A 17325-nucleotide genomic window follows, 5' to 3' on the forward strand; every position below is an offset into this window, starting at 1 on the left:
TCCGTCCGTAATCTAAAATTAAATGCTCTGATAGTTATATTATTTATTCAATTCAATGTAAAAAATGTGATATGCAATATGTAGGCCAAACTACGACACCTGTGTGTAGACGCTTTAACAGCCACTCATGGGATATCATAAATAAAAAGAATGAGAAACCTGTACCAAAGCATTTTAACAGTAGAAACCACTCTCATTCAGATATGATTTTTACACCTTTTGAAAAATTAAATAAAAAAGATAAAACTTTATTAGATGTTCGTGAAAAATATTGGATTTTAGAAAAAAATACTGTAATCTTTGGATTAAACAGAAATTATTAATTGCCAGTTGCAACCTTAAATTTTTTTTCTTGTACCTCCTTTTTTTGTCTTTATTATATATAACATTTTTGTAATAGTTATTTAACCCTTTAAACAGATGATTTTCAACAACCACCCAAATTTTGACCATTTTGACCGCCTGTATTGTTATCAAACTAATTTCCCCCAAAAAAACTCATTCTATTCTTGACAATGCACGAAGATACTGCTAAATTTTATGTGAAAAAATGTATATAAATAACCATGTAAGTTGTTTTATTTTATAGAATTTTTTATTACATATTTTAAATTTACATAGTCCTGTTGTTACTACGCTTTTTGTTGATATAATTGTCCTTGTTTCTTAAAATTTTGACCATTTTGCTAAAATGATTTGTTATGTTGTTGTGTATATAACCATTTCTTATACTTTTTTTGTGAAAAAAATTTAATATTTTTTTAGACCCTGATGATGTTTATGCCAATAAACGAAAAATTTCGGTGCCTGATGTGTTGATTTTTTTCCTTGTTGGGGAATAGAATAGTTGGTGCGCGTCCTTTTTATGAATATACCGTCCGTAACAGTTAACTCTTTTCGTTAATTAAGGCAAGTTAGAATTTTCCTATTAAACTCAGACTTTGCATGGTGATTTCTTTAGTATTTAGGTATGATATAGAAAACGTTACACATAATTATTACGTCCGTGCGTCCATTTGAAACATGCTGATTTTTCATGATATAATTATCCTATTCATCTGATTTTTTTAACAATGATTCCTAGGATAACCAGGTAATATATTTAAAGTTAAGCGTTTCTATAATCAAGTCCTAAAAATGTAAGTATATCCTTAAACAGAATCATGTTTTTAAGCAATTTCTCAAAGAAGTTAAAATAATTTTTTTTATATATTTCAATCAACCATCTGCTATTTAAGAGTTATGACACTTTACAAGTGTTCATGTTCGTTTGTTCTACTGTTTGATTTCAGAACTTTGCTTTTGTGGATGTTGTCATCCTTGTATCACATATAAATTTGTTCCTTGAAATTGACATGTCTAAAATGGAGGTACGGATATTCTGGTAAAGATTATAGAGTTTCTATACTTTCTAAATTGTACCCAACTACTAGAGGAATCATCATGCAAAGTTTAAAATCAACAGGACAATTCTAACATGCCTAAATTAACCTAAAAAGCTATCAGTTCCGGACAGACGTACGGATGGACCAACCCAAATTATAGAAAAGCTTCGCTTATAAAAAAAATTTAAAATGTTTTAAAATGTATTATGGAAGATTGTTATAATTGGCGTCACAAATAAAAACCATTATGCGTTTATACCTAACCCCTCTTTTTAGTAGCAAAGCTACTCTATAATTTACTCTGTCTGTCTGTCCGTCCGTCCGTCCAGCAGATCCTAACGCTATGTGGGAGAAAGGTGATTTTTTCAGCTCCTATTCAAGATAGACAGGTGGATAAGTTTAAATTCTATATAATTATACAGGGTGTTTTTTTTTAATAAGTTAAAAGTATTGCTTAATTTAACCCACTTACCATTGACAGAAATTAATAATCTATATCTTAATTTCTTCATTGATGTTAGACATTTTGTATGAGAAAAAAAAATTGGCGATTTTCAACAAACTCTGCCTTAAAACCGGTTTTTCCAAAGTACTTATATTTGGAAGAGTTTTGGATCATGACTAATTTAATGAGTATGCAAAAATGCGTACATTTTTAAAAATCAAATTGCGCGGCTTGTGTTAATAGTAGAAAAATGTTACATATAAATATATAAACAAAACTGTGAAAAATCTCAGATAAATAACCTAAAAAAGTGATTAAAAATTCAAATTAAACACCACTTCCCCCACCTTTAACCCGGCAGCTGGTCTAAATAACACTAAGCGTTTAGACTGCGCCAAATGAAATGTAAACCAACAGACACAAATTAAATGATAGAGTAGATTCGGGTACTTAATTCAAATATAAAATCTATCTTTCTAAGTATTTATTTAACTAAGATTAAATGCAGTTTTGATTAAATATATTACTATATTTATGATTAAATATGAATACTTTATTAGCAAATATAATTAGATTCAAATAATTCAAACTATTGATTAAATATGTAGAAATGCTTCTGAAGTAATAGGATGTTTGTTTGTGTGTAGAAACACCAAAGCAGCAGGATGACTGTCTGTCTAATTAATACAAAAGTATTTATTAGCTGTATAACTTTGAAGGCGTTGAAGAGCTGGAATATTTGTCTGTACTAAACTCGTTGAAATAGTAGGATGTCTTTCTGTAGCTGAATTGGCCTAAAGAAGGCTCGACTCCAAACCAGAATGTTCTGTAAATGGACTCTCAATTACAACTAAATCTAATAAATGTTCTCTTAACTTTTTCCAGAGTAATTGAGAGTAAATGATTATGTTTCTCCTTTTAAGCCAAAAACTTAAACTTAATTATACTACAATACTTTTGGTGATCAAATTTTACTATTATTTTTAGACCACCTTCACCTGACCTGCTTTATTGTCATATTTTGTCTTTCACGTTTATCATGCAAATTCGCTCACATTACAGTTGAAATGACAGATATTGCAGCTTTCTAAAAAGGTCTCTAACATTTTTCTAGCTCTAATACTTTTTGAGATATCTTATTTCAAAGTATTGCTGTAAAATCATCTTTTACACATCAAAAAGTTGATATAAAATTAGTTATTTTAAAGTAAATTACATGTATCTTCATATAAATCTCTCTAATTTTGCTCCAAATTGACCAAATGGACAGTTAAAAAAATAGCATCTTAAGCTTTGCCTATAGTTGTGTTTAATATCATTGAATATGATGTGCCTATTATGGTATAGCAGGGCCCTATCCCTGCAGTAACTATACCTATGCTTTAACCTTGCAGAGCTACTAGATAAGTAGCTAATATAACCTCACCAAAAGTAATTAACAAACAAATAATAAAAACCAGATTTTGAATGCTCGACTAATCACTTTAAAAAAAATGCACCAATTATTATTTTACCTGTATGAAAAGAAAACAAAGATACCCAAGATAGAGTTAATAAGTTATTCCACGAAGCGACACATTTTATAACAAAATAACATTCTATATTTAAAGATATCAACAAAAAAAATTTAAATAAAATTCAAAGATTTTTCAAAAAACGTTTAGACGATTTAAAAAAAAATATTCTAATTAAAAAAATATCCTTATATAAAAGTAACAAGATGTCTATGAGTCTGTCTTTGTATCTGTTTGAACTGAAGAATCTCGCTAACCGCTGAACCGATATGGTTCACTTTTACAATGTATACTTCTAATAGATTCAGAGAAGGTTTATACTATTTACAGTGAGTTCTAAAGTAAAATTCTGCTCTTGAAAAATCAGAGAAAGTGGGGACAAGGGAATGATTATTACTCAAGTCCCCAAAGTTTTAAAATAACGTTTTCTTATTTATTGACTTTAGTGAATTTTGATTGATTTAGAAGCCCTCCTCAGCCGTGCAGCTTACAGAAGCCTAAAACATCAGCGGCACTTTTTTCTAGCAACAGCTTTAAGCCACAGCTGCAACTTTCCTAAGCTATATTGCAGTTTTGTAGAAGCTAATATAGCAATGGATTTAAGATATACATGGATATATTGAAAGGTGAAAAATTGTCGCCAATTAATTAAATAATATATTTTTTAGTTCGTTCATCCAGTAGGAGGGGAGGGGATGTGGTAATGGGAGTGGATGGGGAGTATCGTTGTTTTAGACAGCTAAGATTTTTACTTTATCAGAGAACATGAAAATCTGGTGCAACATCCAAGTAATAATATTGCAGCCCTACACCCCTAGTGGCCTCCACAGTTGGTTGAGTAATACTAGAAATATTTTTCTATTTTCTAAGCACTGACACTCTACAAGTGTTAATATTTGATTGTCTTAATTTGTTGCTACTCTATAGTTTAATTAGTTTTTCTCTCCGTAAGTTCTTAAAGAATTTTAAACAATTGCTTATTATGGAGGTAACCTTATGTCGAGGGAGTGGATATTGAACTATAAATTATACCGGTACCCAAAATTTTATAGCCTTATTCCTTGGCTTAAAAACTTTGGGTACTTTTAATGAATTTTGATTAGTTAATTCTAATCTGATTTCTGATACTGTTCAAACTTTTTAACCAATAATTCTAATCTACAAAATAATTTTAGGTCAATAGAGGTGGTAATTTTATATATCATCATAAGGAATGTACAAATATAATCAAATATAATACCAATTTTGTTGCCGCAGCCGGAATAAACTGCCATCGTTAGCCACTGCCACCTGCTCATTCATTAATAGCTTACTGTCCTAATCATCGAGAGAGAGGGGACAATGGGCTGTTTATTACAATAATCCCCAAAGTTTTTTAATTACGTTTTCTTAACAATTTTGGGGACTTTCTTGGAATTTTATTGGTTGATTCATTAAGTTTTGTGTTTAAACGTTTCAACCATTAATATTCATCTACATACGGGGTAATTTTGTATATCATCATTCAATTAATCAACCACTGTCTTATCCCTTTAGATGCCTGCTTATGGACACAATCGTTCACGTTTAAATATGCATTTTTAGTTTTGCCTTAAAATTTAAGTTTTTTGTGTTATATTTTTCTGCTTATCTCTAAAGGTAAACATTACCAGACAGAGAGGGGACAATGGGCTGTTTATTGCACTAGTCCCCAAAGTTTTATGATAAGGTTTATTTATTTTTTGGCTTAACACCTTTGGGGACTTTAGTGAATAGTGATTAGTTGGTTTATTAGGTTGAGTGTTCAAGCATTTGAACCACCTAGTTTACGCTTCACAAGGGGTAATGTTGTTTATCATCATTGGAAATGTATATTAATTTAGCAGACATTGTCTTATCCCTTTAGATCCCTGAAACATTAAAATTAAACAATACTTGTAGGGATGAGATCATAATAAAAAAAAATACATCCTTATATAAAAGTAACAAGATGTTTATCTGTCTTTGTGTGTGTGTGTGTAGCAAAGGATCTCGCTAACCACTGCATAGATATTGTTTTTCTTTTCAGTAAAGCTTTTAATATGTCCTGGGAAGGTTTATATCTTAATCTCCCCAAAAAAATTACAGCCCCCCCCTTTTTTTTGTCTATCCCCCCTTCCATTACTTAATTAAGCGCCACTAAAGGCCTTTAGCCGCTAGTAATACAAATGTTATATTTATAGCTTTTAATTTTTGGAATTGAGGTAAAAGTATCTTTCATTGACCTTTCCTTAATCCCTGAATAGTTTATAGAGGGAGGGAGGGGACATTGGGATGTTTATTACACTAGTCCCCGAAGTTATATATTAATGCTTTCTTATTTGTTGGTTTAATAATATTGGAGATTTTTGTTGATTTTTGATTGGATGGTTCAAGTTTCAACAACTAATCATCATCATTGGTGATATAGATCATTTCATCGGCTATTGTCTTATCCCTTTAGATTCCTGAATAGTGTATGGAGAGTGAGTCATCAATTTTTCACAAGTATCATATCAATTCTCAATAGAACAGGATAATCGGGGTATAGTCCCTTTCGTGGCAACGCCTCTTAAAGGGCGTTTCGTCGTATTTTAATCTTACCTTTTTCCTATTTTTAGCCCTAACCCTGCGGGGCAATCACCTAACCCAGCTTAACCTAACCTAAAATAACCTATCAAAATCTTCTGTAAAAATACGACGGAACGCTCCTTAAGAAGACTTGCCACGAAAGGGACTGTAATGATAATCCTTATATAAAAGCAACAATCTTGCATACCAATGAATCTTGCTAACCACTGATAAGGTTGAAAACTGTTTTGGTGGGTGGTATATTCACCTTTCTAAGAAAAATAAATACTAAAAAATTAACCCCCCCCCCCCCAAACATTTTAATTTATACAATGACTAGCGGCTACGCCCATTAGAGGCCTCTAGGCGCACTAATGGTGGAGAGGAGAAATTCGAAAGCCCTCCCCCCCCCCCTTATTAAATTTCAGTTTAAGTTTGATCACTTGGTAGAAACAGACACACACATACACAAGCATACATACATATACACATACACACACACATACACAAGCATACCTACATATACACACATACACATACACAAAAACATACATAAAAAAACACATACACACACACACACACACACACCGACATCCTGTTACTTTGACATAAAGCTAGCTGTGCTACATGTTATAGTATGCGGAAATAATAACTTACCTTAGATAGATAACACCAGCGACGGGTTTTCAAAAGAACTTTAAAGAAAAATGTACTTATTTTGATGATTCTTAATTGGCAACTTGGAAAGAAAAATGTACTCATTTAGATTCTAAGTTGGCAACTTTAAAAGAAAAATGTACTTATTTTGATGATTCTTGATTTGCAACTATGTTAAGTTGGGCTAGGTGATTGCCCTGCAGGATCAGGCAATTGGCCCCACAGGGTTAGAGCCCCCCCAGAGGGGCTAGAAATAGGAGAAAAGCTACTGTTAAAAAACGACCAATCGCCCCTTATAGGCGTTGCCATGAAAGGGATTATTTTGATGATTCTTAATTGGCATTTTTGAAAGAAAAGTGTACTTATATTGATTCTAAGTTGGCAACTTTGAATGTGAAAATGCCGCGAAAATGTTTATTGTCGCGGCATTTCTCATCTTAAAACAGAAACAAAAATATATAAAAGAGCTTTTAAAAACCCGTCTCGGAAGAGATTATATTGTAACAAGGATGACATCATCCATTACTTTTCAGTTGCCAAGCATACAAATAAAAACTTTATATTATACAGGCCACTTGTGGCCAACAAAACTGATAATGATATTATGATCTTTATTTTAATATTCGTGGAAAATTGTCTATGATATGATATGAAGCATAATGCTATGAATTAGTTTTGAAGCAATACTGTAATATTTATTTATCGCATCATATTATAGACAATTTTACATAAATATCAACATAAAAATTATAAAATTAAAACCAGCTTTGTTAGCCCCGAGGGGCCGAGGGCGCGGCCTAACAAACTGTTATTAATTTTTTTTTAATATTCTTGAAAAATTTTCTATAATATAATAAGATACATAATTTTTTATTACAGAGAACCTGTTCTATTCCTGTGGATATTAATCGGTTTTTAACCCATACAGGAAAGTCTATACATAAAGAAAGGACAGACCGACTTACCAAGTGATTTCTAAATAAGATGTGGTATTTTAGAATTGATAACAAAATTCAGTTGTTTATCTTTTATAGCTGCTGAGTAAATCAGAATTATTAAAAGTTGATAACCCAATAGAAAATCAGCAATATATCTCTAACATCAGCTGGGTAAATAGAGTAGCTTCACTACTAAAAGTAAACAATATTACAATTATATGTCTGCAATTATTTGAACTAATCGATATATTATTACTTGGATGTTGCACCAAATTTGCATGTACTCTAATAAAGTTATACTCACAGCTGGCTAAAATAACCATACCCCCACATCAACCCCCTTAAACCCACTACTGGATGAACAAACGGACCAATAGATGTGGACCATATTATCAACCTAAATTAACGACAAATATTCCCTGTCAATTAATACAAGAAAGGGGAAATGCGTAAGAAGGTGACTGGATGTAGAGACCCCTCCCCCTCCGAATGTTAATATTTTTGTCATATTAAAATCAATTTTGCTTGCTTGGTGATGTCTGAAACAGTTTGGTGATTTCTCTTGGGAGGGTGGTGGTACCCTCCCCCAAAATAGTTATAGTTATGAGAAGCTACCCTGTTAAGGAGAACCCGCTCGGTTCAGCGGTTAGCGAGATCCATCGGTACAAACAAACAGACAAATATACAAACACACATCCTGTTACTTCTTGATTTGAAAAAAAATACTCTTTTTAAATCTCCTTTCCCGTAGTCCTATCTATTATTATTTTTGTACTTTGCTACTTATGGATGTTGAAATCCTTATTTTTTTTTGGTTATTAAATCATAACTCTTGCTTTCAATAAAAGTGACCAAGAGTTGCTACGCTTCCTAAATCGTACCTAACTGTTATATGCAATGTTTAAAACTGATAGTACAATGCTAACCTGTATGAAATTAACAGACAGACGGACCCACCCTAATTATAGGAAAGCTTCGCTTTTAAAAAATAAAATGTCTGTCTAATTGTAGCCTAGAATCTTGGAGAAATTTGTCTGTAATACGAAACGATATATTGTTTTTTAGTATGGATCAGAGCCGGTTTTAATCCAGTGGAAATTAATCGGCTTCGGAGATAAGTATAATTGTACTTGGTAAAATAAAATATTTTTTTTTAGCTTTGCTTATAATTTGTGTTCATTTGTTGTCAAATCACCAATTACATTAGAAGTCAGGGATCTAAAGGGATAAGATAATGGCTGATAAATTGATGTACTTGTACATCCCCAATGGTCATAAAAATTACCCCTTCTGTAGATTAAATTAAGTGGTTAAAAAGGTTGAACACTCAACTAAATGGTCCAACAAATCTACATTCACTAAAGGACCTAAATTTGTTAATAAGAAAACATTGGGGACTAGTGCAAAAAACAGCCCATTGTCCCCCCTCTCTCTCTCTCTCTCTCTCTCTGACTAAGTCCATAATTGTACTTGTTAAAATAAAATATGCATTTATTAATTTTGCTTATAAATTGACTTTTTTTGTGTTAAAATGTTGCCTTATGTTTTAAGTGGACGAGGTATCAGATACCCCGGGCCTGAGTTACCCAGCAATAGGGGATTTTAAATTTCACACCTCATTTTGAAGGTCTCAAGGCTAATTATTGGGGTTGAACAACCGGAATAGCGCTCATAAGCATTATGGATAGAATTTGTACAAAATGTGTTATGTTGTTTTGTGCCCAAAAAATACAAATATTTTATAAAAAAATATGTTGAGTGTTAAAAAAATAAATTAAAGTACTCAAAAATGTTCATTAAAAAAATACTAAAATAGTCAATTTATTATAGAACTAAAGCATAAGGGATATTTACCCCACCCTCCTTATGAGAATTTATCCATTCCTTATAATCCTTTCCTAATGTCTCCCCCCCCCCTCATTCCCGTTCATCACACAATCTTCAAAGAAATAGGAAGTATCACATTTCTAAATTTGTCCCCCCCACCAGTATATGTTTTTTAGATATGTAGTATCTCTATAAGTCCCTTCTTCCCTCATACACTTTGTCTTTCTTTCTTGCTGTAGTTTATTACTTAAGATGAATCAAAATTCATAATTTGTAAATTGCATATCAAAAACTATATCAAACAAAAGTGCACATATACAACTTGTTTAACATAAAAAATCAACATATTTCATGAGTAGCATCCCTCATAATGACCTCATTCCTTTCTTTTCTCCTTTCTACCTCTTAAATGGATTCTTTAGTTCTACTTGATGCCATTGGTGAAAATGTCTTCTTTCTCCGTCTCTAATTCTACATCTCATTCTTATTTTATTTATAGTACATTTTGGACTATTTTGACCTTGTTTAATAAACCCCCCCTCCTCTCAAACTCTTTCCTTTTATTGGGTAGAGAGTACTACTAATTAGTGACACTTGGCTTCCATAAATCCTTTTCACACCTTTAACTTACAGATTAAACAAGGATGACAACATCCATAAAAGTAATTTTCTAAAATCAGAAGGAAGGACAAACGAACAATAACTCCTGTAGAGTGTCAGCACTTATTAAGCAACGCAATAATTTATAAGCCCCAAAAAATTGTACAGAAAATTGTTGCAAAATGGTGTAAATACAGGGTACAGTAAAATCAGAACTTTCATTATTAGAATTTGATTATAGAGACGCATTGCTCATAATATTGTACTAGGATTCATTATTCAAAATATTAAATGTATATGAATAAGATGTTTTTGTCAAAAAATCAGCATATTTTATAGACATGCGGACTTTCTGGTAATAATTATAGATTTGCTACAAGATCATACCTAACAGTTGTATCATCATATAAAGTTTAATATGAAGTCAATTCTAATATGTCTAATTTAACGAAAAGAGGTAAACGTAACGGATGGACGGACCGACGCTTATTATAGAAAAGCTTCGTTTTTAAAATCATAGAATAAATACAAGTTTTGTTAGCCGAGACCTTTGGCCCCTCGGGAATAACAAATTTGGTTTTAATCTTATGATATTTCTCTTTAATATCAGCGGAAAGCTGTCTATAATACGATGTGCTAACTAACTTTTCTCGTATTTTGGAGATTCCTTCAATTTATTGATCATTATATTATCCCTTAAGATCCTTGTGTCCACTATCTTAATTTTGAATAATTTGAATGCATTACATAAAAAGGGAAGGCTTTAATGATAAAGTAAATTAAATATTGGATGCCAATTGGTATAGAAAATCTCTACAAAAAAAATTCCATTCGTAGCTCTTGCATAGCAGCCAAGAAAATCAAAGAATAAAAATTTATAATTAATGAGTGGCTTTGCATGGTGTGTGAAGTGAAGGATCTCGCTAACTATGGTTCTCTTTTATAGTGAAGCTTCTCATAGGTTTATTACAATTTAAGGGGAGGGTACCACCCTCTCTAAGTGCAAGTGCAAGTGCTCCTAGAGGCCTCAAGGGTATCAGCAAGCTAGCAATATTGTATCCATTTTCCCCACTACATAAAACTAGCATTTTAGGAAGAGAAAAATATTTTCAACTTCTAAGCTAGTAATTGAAATGTTTTAATACATCTATAAATAAAACAAGAATGACAACATCCATAAAAGCGAAACTCTGAAACGGTAGGAATCAGTATTCTAATAATCATATAAATAATGTTATTTTATCACTTAAAAACTGTTGCTATAAATGAAACGATCATAGAGTAAATTTGCTTATTATTAAAGACTTATTACAGAGTGGCTTCGCTAATAAATCAGTTGTTGTAAAAACTGCAATATTAATGTTATGCATGGTTTAAAGATTATAAAATATGAAATAAAGGCATTGATTTAATAGGAAAGCTGCTCTATGTTACAGAAGTTACTAATTGATCAATAACGTTGTAAAAGCTGTAATATTAATATTATGCATGGTTAAAAGATAATAATAGATGAAATGAAGGCTTTGTTTTAATAGCGAAGCTGCTTTCTGTTACAGAATCTCCTTCCATCTTTCCATTTGTCTGTCTGTCTTTTTGTCCATTGAAACAGTATGGGGAAATTTCTTTACTGCTATTCATGATAGACGGCTAATTTTTGACTGAATATTATCTTTACCGAGATGAGCATCCATTGCAAATCTACTCCAAAAAAGTTTTTAATTTGTCGGTCAGTTTGTATTGCTCTGAAATAAACCAAATTTTCACAGGAAATGAACAAAGAAAAATTTTCACCGCTCATAATATTACAGAGCTTCTTTTCAGCTCACTATATCCGTCAGTCTATATGTTATGCTGTGTTTCGTATTTTTAAAAGCGAAGCCTTTCTATAATTAGGGTTGGTCCATCCGTACGTCCGTCCGTAACGATAGCTTTTTTTCGTTAATTTAGGAATGTTGGAATTGTACTATCGATTTCAAATTTTGCATGGTGTTTCCTTTAGTAGTTAGGTACGATTTAGAAAGCGTAGCAACTCTATAATCATTACCAAAATGTCCGTAAGTCCATTTTAAACATGTTGATTTTTTTACTTTTTAACAACAAAGTTTTATGTGATCTAATCATCGGATTGATCTGATTTTGGATATATTGATTCCTGGGACAAAAAAGTATAATGTAATAAGCGATGCAACTCTATAATCAAGTCCTAAAAATGTAAGTATGTCCATAAACATTATCCTGTATTAAGTTTTTTTTGTATCTGTTTTTCAACAAGTTTATTTACAGATTTGATGACTCTTATACATTTATATAGTGATTATTCAGTTCTGACACTATACAAGTGTTCATGTTTGTTTGTCCTACTGTTTCAGTGCTTTGCTTTTATGGATGTTGTCATCCTTGTTTTATTCTGCTGACTTTTCCTTCACTATTTCTTCTATCTTTTGGGCTATGTTTCTGCCTTTTTATGGATATTATTGCTACTTATAGATATTGTCCTCCTTGTTGTTTATTTCTTAAATTGGGAATTATAAAACGGGAGGGATTATTCTATGTATTACAAATGTAATACTTAATCATATTTTCGCCATTATAAACATAGCTTGCTAATGCAAATTTTTTTCCAAATTCTATATAAAGTTTCAAAGAACCACTTTGTCTTATTTCACTTGTAATTGCAATATTTTACCATTCCTATTTATATAGTAGTGGCACTGCAGAAACAATATAATCTTCAGTTAGAATTTCCCTCCTTTTTGTGAGGTTGTTATGAATTATAATACAACTCCTCCCCATCTTAAACAGTTTATCAGGGAGAGAAGGACATTGGGCTGTTTATTATGCTGGTACCTAAAGTTTTGTAATAATGTTTTCTTATTCGTTAGCTCAACAACTTTGAGGGACAAAGTGAATTTTTAATGGTTATATCAGTAAGTTGAGTGTTAAAACGGTTAAAGTACTAATTGTAATCTACAGGAGGGGTAATTATATGTATCATCATTGTGAATGTATATTAATTTATAGGCCATTGTCTTATCCCCTTAAATCCCTGCAGTTTATTTATCATATAGCCCGGTGACCTTAGTTGGGTTTATGACACATTTATTACCTCTTTCCTCCCCCCCCCCCATCTTCCTCGATAATATAGTAATGCCACGTCTCGCGGTCGTTACGGTCATGCGTCATATTGGAAGGGTGACACAAATTTCAGATCTCAGTTTTTGCTATTTGATTTACTATTTTTCTCTGTAAGATAACAACGATGCTTGCAAGATTATTTAATTCGCTATAATATAAAGATATTTTTTTCAAATCGCGAAATCTGGGATCTGAAATTTGCGTCATCCTTCCAACCTGACGCATGACGGCGTATGTCCGGGAGATATGGCATTATTTAGTACACTATCTTTATCAATTCTAAATCAATTTCCTTTACCTCATATACCCCCTCCCCAACCCTTAAAATCCTTTTAAAGTGTAAATTTCAACCTCAATAATTTGCCTTGAGATTTATGGGATTTCTGAAATTTGAAACAAAAAGTTTATTACTGGCTTTCTGAGTCGGGCTTTCTGTATCCTAACCCGTTTTAAGTAAACATTATAAGTTGTGGCGTTCAGGAGGGAAGGGACATTAGGCTGTATATTACACTAGTCCCCAAAGTTTTATAATAACGTTACCTTATTAGTTGGCTCATTAATTTTGAGGACTTTTAGTAAATTTTAATTTGGATCATTTAGTTGAGTGTGCAAACAAATCCACCACTAATAGTTCGGGGCAATTTGTGTATCATCATTGGAGATGTGCATTAGTTTATCTGGGACCAATATAGTTTTTGGGACAATATTTGTATTGTAACTAATGTCGCCTCTCTATAAGAAGCTTCACTGTAAAGAAGATATTTTTAAGTTGGTATGTCTTCTAACCTTTTTTAAACAGCAAAGATTTTCTATAATTAGGGTCAGTTAGCTCTTTTCGTTAATTTAGGCATGTTAGAATTGCCTTATCGATTTCAAACTTTGCATGGTGATTCCTGTAGTAGTTTGGTAGAATTTAGAAAGCATAGCAACTCTACAATTGTTACCAGAATGGCCGTACGTATATTTTAAGTTGATTTTAAACTTTTTTTAACAACAAATTTTTATGTGCAAAAATTATCCGATTGATCTGATTTTTGGAATACAAAGTACAAACTACATTGTTTTAAGTGAATCATCTCTATAATCAAGTCCTAAAAATGTAAGTATATCCTTAAACACTATCCTATTATGTTTAAGCATTTTTTTAAACAAATTTACTTTCAATTTGTTTCGAATTTTAAACATTTATATTCAGTTATTACACTATACAAGTTTTAATGTTCGTTTGTCCTAATGTTTCAGAGCTGCGCTTTTATGGATGTTGTCATCCTTGTTATGTAAAAGAGAACCTCAGTGGTTACCAAGATCATAAACTACTCACACACAAAAAAAAACGTATACAATATTACATAATATGCCAAAACAAAATTTAAATTAATAGATTTTACTTTATTTACTTTGTGGATTCTTGTTGTATTTAATTTTTAAATTCTTTTATCATAAGAAACGTTTATTCAAAATTAATGTAAAGCATCGAACTACAGACAATTTTCTAAGAATAATAAGATACAAAATTAATTAATACCAGTTTTCATTCGTAATTCTAATTAGTTTTTCTTTAAATTTTAAAATCAAGTCCTAAAAAAGTAAGTATGTCCATAAACAAAATATTGAATTCATGCAGTTTTGCAACAAATTAACTTACAATTTTGTTTCTACTTGTTTCAATGCTGTAACTAGCGTCTGCGCCCCCAGCTTCATGGTTTTATGTCATACTATTTTTAAATTTAAGTATTGTGACGGTTTTAGGATTTTTTTTTGAAATCCTAATACAGAGCCCCTAGATGCTAGGGTCACAGCCACTAGTTAGAAATAAAACTAGTAGGGAGTTTTTTTGGAATGTCCATTACTTAACCTAACCTAACCTGAATAGAAATGCCTCATCAAATGTTAATATACCTTACCCGACTAGGTGGGGAGCTTATTTGTATATCATTTTCCTAAGTAGTGGTGGCAAACCGCCCAATTTTTTGGTTGGATTCTTACAAAATTCCGCCGAAAATATCGGATTAATCCGTGGATTGCGGAGTCTAGCAACATTTTTAAAAATATGTAAATAAAAAAAAATTTAACCCCTTATACAGCGGCCATTTTCGAACAATCGAAATGCCTAACCCTAATTGTATATATTCATTTCTTAACCTAACGTAACTTGTGTTAATTGATTCAGAATTGTCTAAATTGACGGGGAAAAAATAACAAATTTCGGGTATAGTCCCGGCAACGCACCTTAAGGGGCGATGCTTCGTATTTTCACAGTAGCTATTCTCCTATTTCTAGCCCCAGCGGGCGGCTGTAACCCTGCGTGGCCAATTGCCTAACTCTGTGGGGCAATCACATAACCCAATATAACCTAACCTATAAAAATACATTTTATAAATACAACGAATCGCCCCTTAAGGGGCACTGCCACGAAAGGGACTATTCCCCAAATTTCATCTCAAATTCACGTTGTACCCCCTTAAAGCAAAGCCATGCAAAATTTTAATGTTCTACTCCTGTATTAAAGTCATAGAATCAGGAATAAGGTATAACCAACAAGCGAAATAAATGTAAAATAATGTTTGGGGGGTAGATGTAGAGGTGGTCAATTCTACTATGTGTTGACCCCCAACGACAGCTGAAATTACGAATAGGTTTCGTGATTTAAAAAAAAAATTATTTCACTGATGGTATAAGTGTCTTAGAACACATACAATGCTGACAATCTATTAGTATAAGTGTATGTTTGGATTGCTTTGCTTCGCTTTTATGGATGTTTTCATCCTTGTTTTTAAAAGCGAAGCTTTTCTATAATTAAGGTCCGTCTGTCAGTCCATTCGGTTAGCCTTTTTCATAATTTAAGCATGTTAGAATTGTCTTATCAATTTCAGACTTTGAATTGTGATTCCTGTAGTAGTACAAAGCATAGCAACTCTATAATCGTTACCAGAATGTCTGTAAGTCTATTTTAAACATGTTGATTTTTAACATTTTTAACAGCAAATTTTTATGTGATAAAATTATTTGATTGATCTAATTTTAGGAATACTGATTCCTATGACAACAAATAACAACGTTATAAGCAGAGCAGCTCTACAATCAAGTCCTAAAAATGTAAGCATGTCCTTAAACATTATCCTGTATTTAAGCAGTTTTTCAACAAATTTACCTAATATTTAGATATGCCTTTATACATTTATATTCTGATTATTCAGTTCTGACCCTCTACAAGTGTTAATGTTTACTTGTCCTACCATTTCAGAGCTTCGCTTTTATGGATGTTTTCATTCTTGTTCTACCTAAACTTTAAATTTGATGAAGATATTTCAAGTAATGGAAAAATCCGTCAAATTTAAATTAGAAATCCGTGAATTTTAAGAATTAAATTTTAGTTTTTATTGGCACCTGAAAAATAAAAATGTTATAAGCATCAACTAAGGTAAAATATTTAATAAACAAGGATGACAACATCCATAAAAGCGAATCTCAACAAATTGTCAGGCAAATAAACTGCAAGCAATTCTAGAATTACAGCTAGCGATGGGGAAGACATTGAATGGTAAATTATACTGGTCCCAAAATTTTTTGACACTTTTGTTTGATTAAACAACTTTTTGGGACTTGATTTGTTTGTACAAACTAGCATAGTATAAACTTTTCAACCATTAATTTAAACCCACATAATTGATAATTTTCTTAATTTGCCATCATAGTAATCTTATTTTATCGACAATTTTTTTATTAGATCTATATGAAAAGCGCTTACAATTGAAACCACTCAAACAGGGATGTAAAGGGATAAGACAATGGCTAATAAATTAATATACATCCCCAATTATCATATACAAAATGCATCCTTCTTTAGATTCCAATTTGTGGTTCAAACGTTTGAACACTCAACTTAATGAACTTAATGACCAACATACACTCACACAGACAGATATCCTGTTACTTTATTATAAGGATTATCTAGAAATTTTTGTTATTTGGAAAGATTTTAAAATTTAATATGAAAAAAATACATGAAGTGAATAAAGAAAAATCTGTTAATATGAATTTTAAAAATTCCAGTTTTAGGTTGGCAGCAGATAAATGATTGATAAATTGATTGAGTATTTTATAATTTTCATATCTTTTAAATTGATATATTCCAATAATAGAGTATGAACTACCAAAATTATTTGAATACCTTCATTGATTCTTATAATCAAATCAATATAAACACTTAAAACATCAATGGTATCTCTATTCTATGGAAGAGAAAGGTGGCAGAA

General features: G+C 31.6%; 1 long non-coding RNA gene across 1 annotated transcript; it reads left to right on the top strand.

The window, feature by feature from the left end:
* Window positions 1-500: 500 nt before the first annotated feature.
* Window positions 501-798, top strand: LOC145307318 (uncharacterized). Its single transcript, XR_013875393.1, has 2 exons — window positions 501-568; window positions 766-798. It is a non-coding gene; the product is annotated as an uncharacterized LOC145307318 (long non-coding RNA).
* Window positions 799-17325: the final 16527 nt, after the last annotated feature.

This window comes from Acartia tonsa, chromosome 15, assembly GCF_053477335.1.
Source record: "Acartia tonsa isolate MP-2025a chromosome 15, ASM5347733v1, whole genome shotgun sequence".
In the NCBI taxonomy this organism is placed as follows: domain Eukaryota; kingdom Metazoa; phylum Arthropoda; class Copepoda; order Calanoida; family Acartiidae; genus Acartia; species Acartia tonsa.